Source organism: Carcharodon carcharias, chromosome 16 (assembly GCF_017639515.1).
Source record: "Carcharodon carcharias isolate sCarCar2 chromosome 16, sCarCar2.pri, whole genome shotgun sequence".
Classification (NCBI taxonomy): domain Eukaryota; kingdom Metazoa; phylum Chordata; class Chondrichthyes; order Lamniformes; family Lamnidae; genus Carcharodon; species Carcharodon carcharias.
In genome coordinates this window covers 90,688,882-90,701,684 of record NC_054482.1, presented here as the reverse complement: position 1 = coordinate 90,701,684, position 12,803 = coordinate 90,688,882, and the positions used below count along the sequence as shown (strand labels likewise).

The window sequence follows — 12,803 nt, the reverse complement described above, 5'->3', positions numbered from 1 at the left end:
GCGAAAGGCCTTGAACTGAAACGTTAACTGTATTTCTGTCTTCAAGGCTGCTGCTTAACTTGTGGAGTATTTCCAGCATTTCCTGTTTCAGTTTCTGACTATTGTTATGCCTAGATTTAGAGACCAGGTCAGCTAATGCTTTACGTTTCCCATAGATTAGAGACTCTAAAAGAAAGAGTTTTAACACAGAGTATTCACAAGATAGATTGTCTGTGTATTGTCTGGATAATTTAGGCTTGTTCATTACTATCCTTGCTGAGCAAAAAATCCAAAGTGAGGTAGTTCTGACGAAAAAGCTCATCTACCTGAAATATTAACTCTGTTTCTCGCTCCACAAATGCTGCCTGACCTGCTGATTATTTACAGCATTTTTTCTGTTGTTTATTTCAGATTTCCAGCCTCAGCAATATTTTGCTTTTATTTGTCTGTAGTTAGTTTGTTTCAATTTAGTGTGAATGGTAGTTTGCTACTTTTAATAATCATTCAGTGAATTATTGGATGTTTACAGTTTCATATTTTAGAAAACTTGAGTGGAGGAAGTTGATAATGTGTATGATTCTCCCACTTTGAAAAATACAAAATACTGACTCTCACTTCAAAAGGTCTCTACCCATTTTCCTGTTATGATCAAAAAGATCTGCCTCATTTGAAACCTTGGTCCCTCCTTACTAAAGTAGTCCTGTAGGTACTGTAAACAGCAACAACAAAACAAATACTCAGAATTGATAAACTTGATTTGTACAACTAAAAAGTCTCAAATGGTGGTCATTTGCTATAATACCAGGCCACAGCTTTGCTGATGTGGCTGGAACACCCCTCAATGTCTAGGATACAACACAAACAATACAATATATGTCAAAATACATTCCTGGCCTTACACCTTTAAATGTAACTCCATTATTTAAGAAAGGTGAGAGTGGGAAACCAGGGAGTTACAGAACCATTAGCCTAACATATGTTGTGGAGGCATTATTGGAATCTATAATTAAAAACAATGCACTTAGCACTTTGTGAAATTCGAGCTGTTTAAAGAATGCCAACATGTATTTGTAAACAGTAAGTTATATCTGACAAAGTCTAACTTTGAGAAAGTAACTGAGGCAATAAATTGCTTTCAAGCAAGGGGAGGTGATGGCATAGTGGTATTGTCACTGGACTAGTAATGCTCTGGGTTTGAATCCCGCCACAGGAAAATGGTGGAATTTGAATTTGTTAAAAGTCTGATGATGAAAAACCCATCTTGTTCACTAATGTCTCTTAGAGAAGGAAATCTGCCCCATCCAGACCGACAGCAATGTAATTGACTCAGAAATGGCCCAACAAACCACTCAGTTGTATCAAACCACTACAAAGTCTCAAAAAAGGAATGAAACCGGACCTAGGCACTGGAAACAATAATGGCAAACTCAGCCCTGTTGAGACCGCAAGGTCCTCCTTACTAACATCTGGGGACTAGTCTCACAGACTAGTCAAGCAGCAGCCTGACAGAGTCATCCTTACGGAATCATATCTTACAGATCATGACCCAGACGTCACCATCACCATCACCAGCCTTGGGTATGTCCTATCCCACTGGCAAGGCAGACCCGGCAGAGGTGGTAGACAGTTGGGATAGAGTCCCAACCCTGGGAGTCCTCAACATTGACTCCAGACCCCATGAAGTCTCATGGCATCATGTCAAACATGGGCAAGGAAACCTCCTTCTGATTACCACGTACCACCCTCCCTCAGCTGATGAATCAGTGCTCCTCCATGTTGAACACCACTTGGAGGAAGCACTGAGGGTGGCAAGGACGCAGAATGTACTTGGGGTGAGGGGCTTCAATGTCCATCACCAAGAATGCCTCGGTAGCACCACAGCTGGCCGAGTCTTAAAGGGCATAGTTGCTGGGCTGGGTTTGCAGCTGGTGGTGAGGGAACTAACAAGAGGGAAAAACATACTTGACCTCATCCTTACCAACCTACATTCCGCAGATGCATATGTCCATGACAGTATCAGTAGGAGTGACCACCACACAGTCGTTGTGGAGACGAAGTCCCTCCTTCACATTGAGTATACCCTCCATTGCATTGTGTGGCACTACCACCGTGCAAATTGGGATAGAATGGCATCCATGAGGTGCAGTGGACCATCAGCAGCAGAATTGTATTCGAACACAATCTGTAACCTCATGGCCCAGCATATCCCCCACTTTACCATGACCATCAAGCCAGGGGATCAACCCTGGTTCAAGAAGAGTGCAGGAGGGCATGCCAGGAGCAGCACTAAGCATACCTATAAATGAGGTGTCAATATGGTGAAGCTATAACACAGGACTACTTGCGTGCCACACAGCATAAGCAGCAAGTGATAGAGCTAAGCAATCCCACAACCAACGGACCAGATCTAAGCTCTGCAGTGCTGCCACATTGAGTCGTGAATGGTGGTGGACAATTAAACAGCTCACTGGAGGAGGAGGCTCCACAAATATCCCCGTTCTCAGTGTTTATGGAGTCCAGCACATCAGTGCAAAAGGTAAGGCTGAAGCATTTGCTACAATCTTCAGCCAGAAGTGCCGGGTGGGTGATCCAACTCGACCTCCTCCAGAGGTCCCCAGCATCACACATGTCAGTCTTCAGCTAATTCGATTCACTCCACGTGATAGCAAGGAACAGCTGAAGGCACTGGATATTGTAAATGCTATGGGCCCTGACAATATTCCGGCAATAGTACTGTAGACCTGTGCTCTAAAACTTACCGTGTCCCTATCCAAGCTGTTCAAGTACAGCTACAACACTGGCATCTACCCAGCTATGTGGAAAATTGTCCAGGTATGTCCTGTACACAAAAAGCAGGACAAATCCAACCGGCCAATTACTGCCCCATCAGTCTACTCTCAATCATCAGTAAAGTAATGGAAGGAGTCATCAACATGCTATCAAGTGGCACTTGCTTAGCAATAACCTGCTCACCTACGCCTAGTTTGGGTTCCGCCAGGGCCACTCAGCTCCTGACCTCATTACAGCCTTTGTTCAAACATGAACAAAAGAACTGAACTCCCGAGCTGAGGTGAGAGTGACTGCCCTTGACATCAAGGCAGCATTTGACCAAGTGTGGTGTCAAGGAGCCCTAGCAAAGCTGGAGTCAATGGGAATCAGGGGTACACTCTCCACTGTTTAGAGTCACACCTAGCACAATGGAAGCTGCTTGTGGTTGTTGGAGGTCAGTCATCTCAGCTCCAGGATATCACTGCAGGAGTTCCTCAGGGTAGTGTCCTAGGCCCAACCATCTTCAGCTGCTTCATCAATGACCTTGCTTCCATCAAAAGGTCAGAAGTAGGGATGTTCGCTGATGATTGCACAATGTTCAGCACCATTCGTGACTCTTCAGATACTGAACCATGTCCAAATGCAGCAAGACCTGGACAATATGCATGCCTGGGCTGACAAGTGGCAAGTAGCTTTCGCGCCACACAAGTGTCAACCATTGACCATGTCCAACAAAAGAGAATCCAACTATTGCCCCTTGATGTTCAATGGGATTATCATCACTGAATCCCTTACGATCAACATCCTGGGGGTTACCATTGATCAGAAACTGAACTGGACTAGCCACATAAATACTGTGGCTATAAGAGCAGGTCAGAGGCTAGGAATCCTGCAAGGTGTAACTCATCTCCTGACACCCCAAAGCCTGTCCACCATCTACAAGACACAAGTCACAGGTGTGATGGAATACTCCCCACTTGCCTGGATGAGTGCAGCTCCCACAACACTCAAGAAGCTTGACACCATCCAGGACAAAGCAGCCCACTTGATTGGCACCACATCCACAAACGTTCACTCCTTCCATCACTGACGCACAGTAGCAGCAGTGTGTCCAATCTGTTAGGTGCACGACAGGAATTCAACAAGGTTCCTTAGACAGCACCTTCCAATCCCATGACTACTACCACCTAGAAGGACAGGGGTAGCAAATGGATGGGAACACTGGGGAAGCTCTCCTCCAGGTCACTCACCATCCTGACTTGGAAACACATTGCCATTCCTTCACTGTCGCTGGTTCAAAATCCTGGAACTCTCTTCCCAACAGCATTGTGGGTGTACCTACACCACATGGACTGCAATGGCTCAAGAAGGTAGTTCACCACCACCTTCTCAAGTGCAACTAGGGATGGGCAATAAACGCTGGCCCAGCCAGTGAACCCCACATTCCGTGAATGAATTTTTAAAAATGTTGCCTACATGGTCATCGAGAAGACCTTCACTCAGATGATTGTGAATCTTTGGAATTGCTTATCCCCGAGGATTGTGGATGCTCCATCATTGAGCGTATTTAAGTCTGAGTTAGACCTTCCTATTAAGAGAATGTTAGCTATGATTAAATCTCATGGAATTGAAGACAAATTATTGACCTGGTTAGGAGGAAAGAGGTGGTAGGAGACTTGTAGGGGAAAGGTAGCATAGTGCTTATGTTACTGGACTAGTAATATAGATTGATACCCAGAGACATGACTTCAAACCACACCACAGAGGATGGGAAGTTCAAATTCAATTAATCAAATAAATCTGGCATAAAAAGCATAGTAATGGTGCCCACGAAAGTACTAGATTGCTGTTAAAAACCCACTTGGTTCATTATTGCCCTTTTAGGCAAGGAATCTGCTGTACTTACTTGGTCTGGCTAATACGCACCTGCAGATCCATTGCAACGTGGCTAGCACTTAACTGCCCTCCGAAATAGCCTAGCAGTTTGATACAACTGACTGATCTGCTACAAAAAATTTAATGTCGGAGTAAACTGGATGGATCATCTGGCATCCATGTAAGCATAAAAACATAAAGAAATAGGAGCAGGAGTAGATCGTACAGCCCCTCAACCCTGCTCCATCATTCAGTATGATCATGGCTGATCTTCTGCCTCAATTCCACTTTCCTGCCACTCCCCTTGATCCCCTGAGTGACCAAAAATTTGTGTTCCTCAGATTTAAATATACTTAACAATAGAGCATCCAAAACCCTCTGGGGTAAACAATTTCAAAGATTCATAACCCTCTGAGTGAAGACATTTCTCCTCATCTCATTCTGTGCCCACATGTTCTGGATTCCATGGCAAGGAAAACAACCTATCAATGTCTACCCTGTCTAGGCCTTTCATAATCTTGTATGTTTGAATGCGATCACCTCGTGTTCTTCTAAACTCCACAGAGTACAGGCCCAAATTACTCAGTCTCTCATCATAGGACAACCTTCTCATCCCAGGGACCAATCTAGTGAACCTTTGCTGTACTGTTTTCAGTACAGTTTTGGTTTCCATATCCTTAAATATGGAGACCAAAACTGTACACAGTACTCCAGCTATGACCTCACCAAAGGCTGTAATAAGGCTCCCTTATTCTTGTACTCCAAATCCCTTGCAATTAAGCCCAACATGCTATTTGCTTTCCTAATTGCTTGCTGTACCTGCATGCTAACTTTATGTTTCTTGTATAAGTACACCCAACTCTTATCTAAACATCAACATTTAAAAGTTTCACACATTTTAAAAAAATATTTTTTTCTATTCTTACTACCTAAGTGAACAACCTCTCACTTCTCAACATTATACTCCATCTGTCACAGAATCACACAGTGCAGAAGAGGCCCTTCGACCCGTCGAGTCTGCACTGACACGAGATACCAGCACTTGGCCCATAGACTTGAAAGTTATAATGTGCCAAGTGCTCATCCAGGTACTTTTTAAAGGATGTGAGGCAACCCGCCTCCACCACCCTCCCAGGCAGCACATTCCAGACCGTCACCACCCTCTGGGTAAAAAAGTTATTCCTCACATCCCCCCTAAACCTCCTGCCCCTCACCTTGAACTTATGTCACCTCGTGACTGACCCTTCAACTTAGGGGAACAGCTGTTCCCTATCCACGATGTCCATGCCCCTCATAATCTTGTACATCTCAATCAGTTCACCCCTCAGTCTTCTCTGCTCCAACGAAAATAACCCAAGTCTATCCAACCTCTCTTCATAACTTAAATGTTTCATCCCAAGCAACACCCTGGTGAATCTCCTCTGCACCCCCTCCAGTGCAATCACATCTTTCCTAGAATGTGGTGACCAGAACTGCACGCAGTACTCCAGCTGTGGCCTCACCAAGGTTCTATACAACTCCCTACTTTTGTAATCTATGCCTCGACTGATAAAGGCAAGTGTCCCAAAAGCCTTTTTCACCACCCCACTAATGTGCCCCTCCGCCTTCAGAGATCTATGGACACACACACCAAGGTCCCTTTGTTCCTCAGAACTTCCTAGTGTCATGTCGTTCATTGAATACTTCCTTGTCAAACTACTCCTTCCAAAGTGTATCACCTCACACTTTTCAGGGTTAAATTCCATCTGCTACTTAACTGCCCATTTGACCATCCCACCTATATCTTCCTGTAGCCCAAGACACTCAACCTCACTGTTAACCACCTGGCCAATCTTTGTCTCATCTGCAAACTTAATAATCCTACCCCCTACATAGTCATCTATGTCGTTTATATAAATGACGAATATTAGGGGACCCAGGACAATTCCCTGTGGTACGCCACTGGACACTGGCTTCCAGTCACTAAAGCATCCTTCTGTCATCACCCTCTGCCTCCTACAACTAAGTCGATTTTGAATCCACCTTATCAAATTACCCTGTATCCCATGCGCATTTGCCTTCTTTATAAGTCTCCCATGTGGGACCTTGTCAAAGGCTTTGCTGAAATCCATATAAACTACATCAACGGCACTACCCTCATCTGCACACCTGGTCACCTCCTCAAAAAATTCAAATTTGTTAGGCATGACCTCCCTCTGACAAAGCCATGCTGACTATCCCTGATCAAATCTTGCCTCTCTAAGTGGAGGTAGATTCTCTCCTTCAGAATTTTCTCCAATAGTTTCCCTACCACTGACATGCACCTCACTAGCCTGTAGTTCCCTGGCTTATCTCTACAACCCTTCTTAAATAGCGGAACCACATTAGCTGTTCTCCAGTCCTCTGGCACCTCCCCTGTGGCCAGAGAGCATTTAAAATTTGGGTCAGAGCCCCTGCGATCTCCTAGCTTGCCTCCCTCAGCAGTCTGGGACACAAATCATCGGGACCTGGAGATTTGTCCACTTTTACGCCTGCCAACATCTCCAATACCTTGTCAACCCCTATATCAATTTGCTCAAAAATCTCACAGTCTCTCCTCGTGTTTGATAGCTTCATCCTCATTCTCTTGGGTGAAGACTGATGTCACCTTATTACTCAAGTAACCTGTCAAAATTTCTTTGCAGCCTCTGTGTCCTCCTCGCAGCTTACATTCCCACCTAACTTTATATTGTTGCCAAACCTAAATACATTACTCTTGTCTCTTTGTCTATGTCATTAAAGCATCAGACATGATAAAAGTACATCAGCCCAGTCGACCTTAAAGACCTCATCATTAACATTTAGGAACTTCATGCTAAAATTGGGAGGGCTGTCCCACAGACTAGTCAAGCAATAGCAGTGGTACTGACAGAATCGTATCTTTCAGCCAATGCCCAAGATTTCTCCCCTAGGAATGTATTGTACCATTGGCAGGAAAGACGCACTATAGGCGGTGGCACAGTGGTATACAGTTAGGAGGGAGTGGCCCTGAGAGTCCTCAACTTCGACTGCAGACCCCTGAAGTCTCAAGACATGAGGTCAGATGTGGGCAAGGGAACCTCCTGCTGGTAACCAGCTACTACTCTATGTCAACTGATGAATCAGTGCTCCTCTATATTGAGCACCACTTGGAAGAAGCACTGAGGGTAGCAAAGGCAAAGAATGTACTCTGGGTGGAGAACTTCATTGCCCATCACTGAGAATGGCATGATAGCATCACTACTAACCAAGCTGGTCATATCCTGAAAAGACATAGTTGCCGGGCCTGTAGCAGGTGATGAGAGAACCAGCACAAAGGGGAAAAAAACCTATTTGACCTCATCTTCACCAATCTAACTGTTTCATATGCATCTGACCATGATAGTATTGGTTGGAATAACCATTACACAGTTCTTGTGGAGATGAAGTCTTGTTTTCACACCGAAGACAAATCTCCGTTGTGTTTTGTGGCACCACCACCTGACTAAATGGGATAGAATCAAAACAGATCTAACATCTCAAAACTGGGCATCCATGAGGCGTTGTGTGATATCAGCAACAGTAAATTGTATTCCACCACAATCTGTAATTTCATGGCCCAGCATATCCATCTTAATACCATTACCATCAAACCAAGGGACCAACCCTGCTTGAATGAGGAGTGTGAAAGAGCATTCCAGGAGCAGCTTGAGGTGTACCTAAAAATAAGGTGCCAACCTGGTGAAGCTACCATACAGAACTACAGTGGCAGATCAAGGTGATCTCAGAACCAACAGATTGGATCAAAGCTCTGCAGTGCTTCACATCTATTTGTGAATGGTAGTGGATAATTGAACAAGTAGTGGGAGGAGAAGGCCCCATGAACATCCCCAGCCTTATTGAGTGCAGAAGACAAAGCTGAAGTGTTTGCAAGCATCTTCAACCAGAAGTACCGAGTGGATGATCTATTTCTGCTTCCTCCTGAGAACATCACAAATGCCAGTCTTCAGCTAATTCAATTCAATCCAAGTGATATCAAGAAAGGGCTGAGTGCATTGAATACAGCAAAGGCTTTGGGCTCTGCCAACATTCTGGCTGTAAGGCTGAAGGCTTCTGCTTCAGCACTAGCTCTTTCTCTAGCCAAACTGTTCCTGTACAACAGTGGCATCTTCCAGATAATGTGGAAAATTGGCCAGCTATGGCATGTCCACAAAAAGGACAAATCCAGTCTGATCAGTTCGCTGTTCCTTCATTGTTGCTAGTTCAAAATCCTGGGATTCCCTACCTAAGAGCACAGTGGGTGTACCTACATCATACAGACTGCAGTGGTTCAAGAAGGGACTCATCGCCACCTTCGTGAGGCCATTGGGGTAGAGCAGTAAATTCTGGCTTTGTCAGTGATGCCCATATCCCACCAACGAATAGGAAAAATGATTTGCATGTACTGAAATTGCAAGTGATGTCCCACAAGGCCTCAACAGCACACTATTTATCAATGACATGGATAGCACGGTTGAGGGCCGTTTTTTCAAGTTTGTGGATGACACATAGGTTTTGGCATGGTAAGTAATGGAGGCGAGAGCGTAAAATTACTAAGAGACTTTGATAAGTGAGAAGCTGAAATATTGACAGATGGATTTCAACGTGGCTATGTGTGAGATAGAATAGGTTTGAGTATTAAGTAGTGAAAAGCTAGGAACAGTGGAGGTCCAAAAAGATGCAGGGGCCCCTATACATAGATCGCAATATAGTAGTCAAAAACAAATAAATTGTCAAAAAGGTGAATGGAATGTTAACTATTGTGTTTGGTTTTGGGCAGTGCATCTTAGAATATGTTGGCTTTGGAAAGAGTGCAGCACAGAGACACCAGAATGATACCATGCCTCATTAGGTTAAATTATGCGGAGAAATTACATAAACAAGCTGTGTATTTCCTGGAATGTAGAAGAATAGAAATGTTTTAGGAAGTTAAGAACTGGCGTAGGTCAGTTAGCTCCTTGAGCCTGTTCCACCGTGGCTGATCTAAAATCTGTCACACTCAGAATTAAAATTAATCATTAACCCTGCATCAATTACTATTTGTGAATAGAGTTCCAAACTTCTACCATTCTTTGCATGTAGATGTGTTTCCTAACTTCACTCCTGAAAGGCCTGATCTAATTTTTTAGCTATGTCCTTAGACCTGAATTCTCCAACCAGCAGAAATAGTTTATTTCTATTTATCTCTCAGTTACCCTTAATATATTGGGAACTTCAATCAAATTGCTATTTAATCTTCTAAATTCCAGGGAATACTGCCCTAGTTTATGTAATCTTCTTCATAATTTAGTCCTTTTAATCCTTCCAAGGTCAGTATATCCTCCCTACTGTGTGGTGCCCAGAACTGAACACAGTTCTATAGGTATGGTCTAACCAGGGCCTTGTATAGCAGTAGTATGACTTCTAATCTCTGTATTCTAGTCTTCCAGATATAACTGCCAGAATTCCATTAGCCTTTTAATTATTTTTGTATCAATCCATGATATTTATATATCAATTGATTGTTGATTGCGTTCTGATCTAGAGTTTTAATTACAGACTCGATTGTGCTCATGTATGTAAAAAGAAGCTAAGAGAGGGCTGTGTGGTTGGAGGTGCATCTCTGTGTATCTCTGCAAATAAAATCTAATAGATTTGCAAATAAATCGAATGAAGACTTCAGTGTTCTACCTTTCACTGTCTGGCTATCTGAGTTTTGACACATGACATTTTAATGATGTATATACGTAAGTTGCTAAGTCCCTTCAGGCCTCCACTGCTTCTAGCCTTTCACTATTTAGAAAGTACTCTGATCTATACATTTTTAGGACTAAAGAGGATGATCTCTCATTTGCCTGTATTAATATCCATTTCCCAGTTTTGCCCATTCACTTAATCTATTAATATTTCTTTCTAAGTGGAAACATTAAATTATGGTAGTTATAATACCGCACACCATTGTGTCATCGGAAAACTAGATACATGGCTCTCTCCTGTCGTCTAAGTCATTAATAAATACATAAATAAATAGTGAATAATTGAGGTCCCAACACAGAAACCTGTGAGATGCCACTAGTCACATTCCTGACGTTAGAGTACTTGTCCATTATGCCTACTCTCTGTCAATTGCCAGTCAGCCGATTTCCTAACCAGGTCAATAGTTTGCCTTCAATTCCATGAGCCTTTATTTTAGCTAAGTCTCCTCTGAGGTACTTTATCAAATGTCTTCTGTCCATTGAATTAACATCCATAGACATTCCCCTGACCACTAGTTTAGTCAACTTTTCAGAAAAATAAATTCTATCAAACCAACCATGACTTAGCCTTTACAAATTCATGTTGGTTACCCCATCAGCTGAAAATTTTCGAGGTGCTCAGACATTCTAGCCTGCATTATAGACTCTATTGTTTCCCAACAATAGATGTTAGGCTAACTGGTCTATACTTCCCTGGTTTCCCTCTCTCACCTTTCTTAAATAGCAGATTGACTGAGATTTTTTACAATGTTTGGAAAAAAATTGATAGGGTGATTAGAAAGAAACATTTCCTGCTGGTGGATAAGGGGACATAACCTTAAAATCAGAGCCTGGCCATTCAGGAGATAAGTGAGGAAACATTTCTTTGCACAAAGGATGGTAGATTTTTTGTAAATCTCTCCCATAGAAAGCAATAAATGACAGTTTAATTAATAATTTTAAGTCTGAGGTCAACAGATTTTCATTAGATAGGGGTAGATAAAGATGTGGAATCAAGGCAAGTAGATGGAATTAAGATATGGATCAGCCATGATCTCATTGAATGGTGGAACAGACCTGAGGGACAGAATGGCCTACTCCTGTTCCCATGTTCCTGTGGCTATGTGAAGATAACAGATCATTTAACAAGAGCATATTCAGAGAAAAATTGACATAAATTCAAAAATGAGGATGAATGATTAGAATTTGAGCTTTGAAAATATTTTTAGCATTCTTGCAGTCTTTACCAAAATTGCAATTTGACTTAGTTAGTTACTGATCATTCCATTGTATCAGATGTTGCTGTTCTTGTACTTCTAGATGAGCAAAGAGATGTTGAAGCATTCTTTATTTCATTTGAGAAGATAACGAAACAGATGAAATGGCTACAGGAAAGCTGGACATTGTTATTACAATCCAGGTTGGTTGGAAGAACACATGAGGTTTATGCTTCACTGTCAGAAGAAATGTCAGTGAACTATGATGTGGTAAAAAGGGCTATTTTGAGTGCATATGAGTTGATTCTTGAGGCATACAGGCAGAAATTTAGGAATATGAGAAAACAGCCTGGGCAAACTTATATTGAGTTAGAGGGAGTAAAGCAAAGTAGTTTTGATCGGTGGATGTGGGCATTAAAGATAGAGACGGCATTTGCAACTTTTAGAGAAGTAATTGTTTTGGAAGAATTTAAAGATTCAATTCCTCTGGTAGTGAGAACTCATGTGGAGGAACAGAGGATTGAAACGGTAAGACAAGCAGCAGAGAAAGCTGATGATTATGAGTTAGTTCATAGAGCTAAACCTTTTCTTTCGTCACCATTTTAAATCAGAGAAGTATATAAAGTGGGAAGGTGAAAGGAAGGTGGGTAGTCAGAGAAGAGAAGGAGTACGTGGAAATTCCCAGGAAGTTTTTTCTCAGAATAAAAAGAAAGGTGCTGAGGGTAGATGTGACATTTGAAAATTGAGGTATTTTCATTGTAATAAAGTTGGACACACGAGTCAGTGTGTTGGAAATTACAGGGAAAATCTGTTGGGATTATTGGGGTGCAGAAATGTTCTGGAAGTAAGAGTACTGTGGGTTCTGAAGTTCAGGCACAGGAAAAAATAGTAGTTTGTGTACAGGTGAAACAGGAAGAATCAGTGATAGGTAAAGAAATGAGAATGTGTTCGCAATTTACCCAAGAGAGTTCTGAGCAGCAAGTTGCAGAAATGTTTGAAAATTTTGTATGTGAAGGGCAAGTCTTTCCATGTGTACAGGGTGGAGCGGGTAAAGATGTTAAAATTTTAAGAGATCATGGGCTAGTCAAGCTTTATGTTGTGGGATAGTGATATTTGTTGTTCAGAGGGAGTATTGCAGGAACAGGTGATAATAAGTGGGGTTCATGGAGATGCTAAACCTATTCCATTGTGGAAAGCAAATTTAAAGAGTAAGTGGAAAACAGATGAAGACATT

The 12,803-nt window shown here is 42.5% G+C and overlaps 1 protein-coding gene across 1 annotated transcript in view; it reads left to right on the top strand.

The window, feature by feature from the left end:
• Positions 1-12,803, top strand: part of LOC121289276 (CMP-N-acetylneuraminate-beta-1,4-galactoside alpha-2,3-sialyltransferase-like) — a 651,606-nt gene that overhangs the window by 109,019 nt on the left and 529,784 nt on the right. The gene's annotated exons all lie outside the window — the stretch shown is intronic.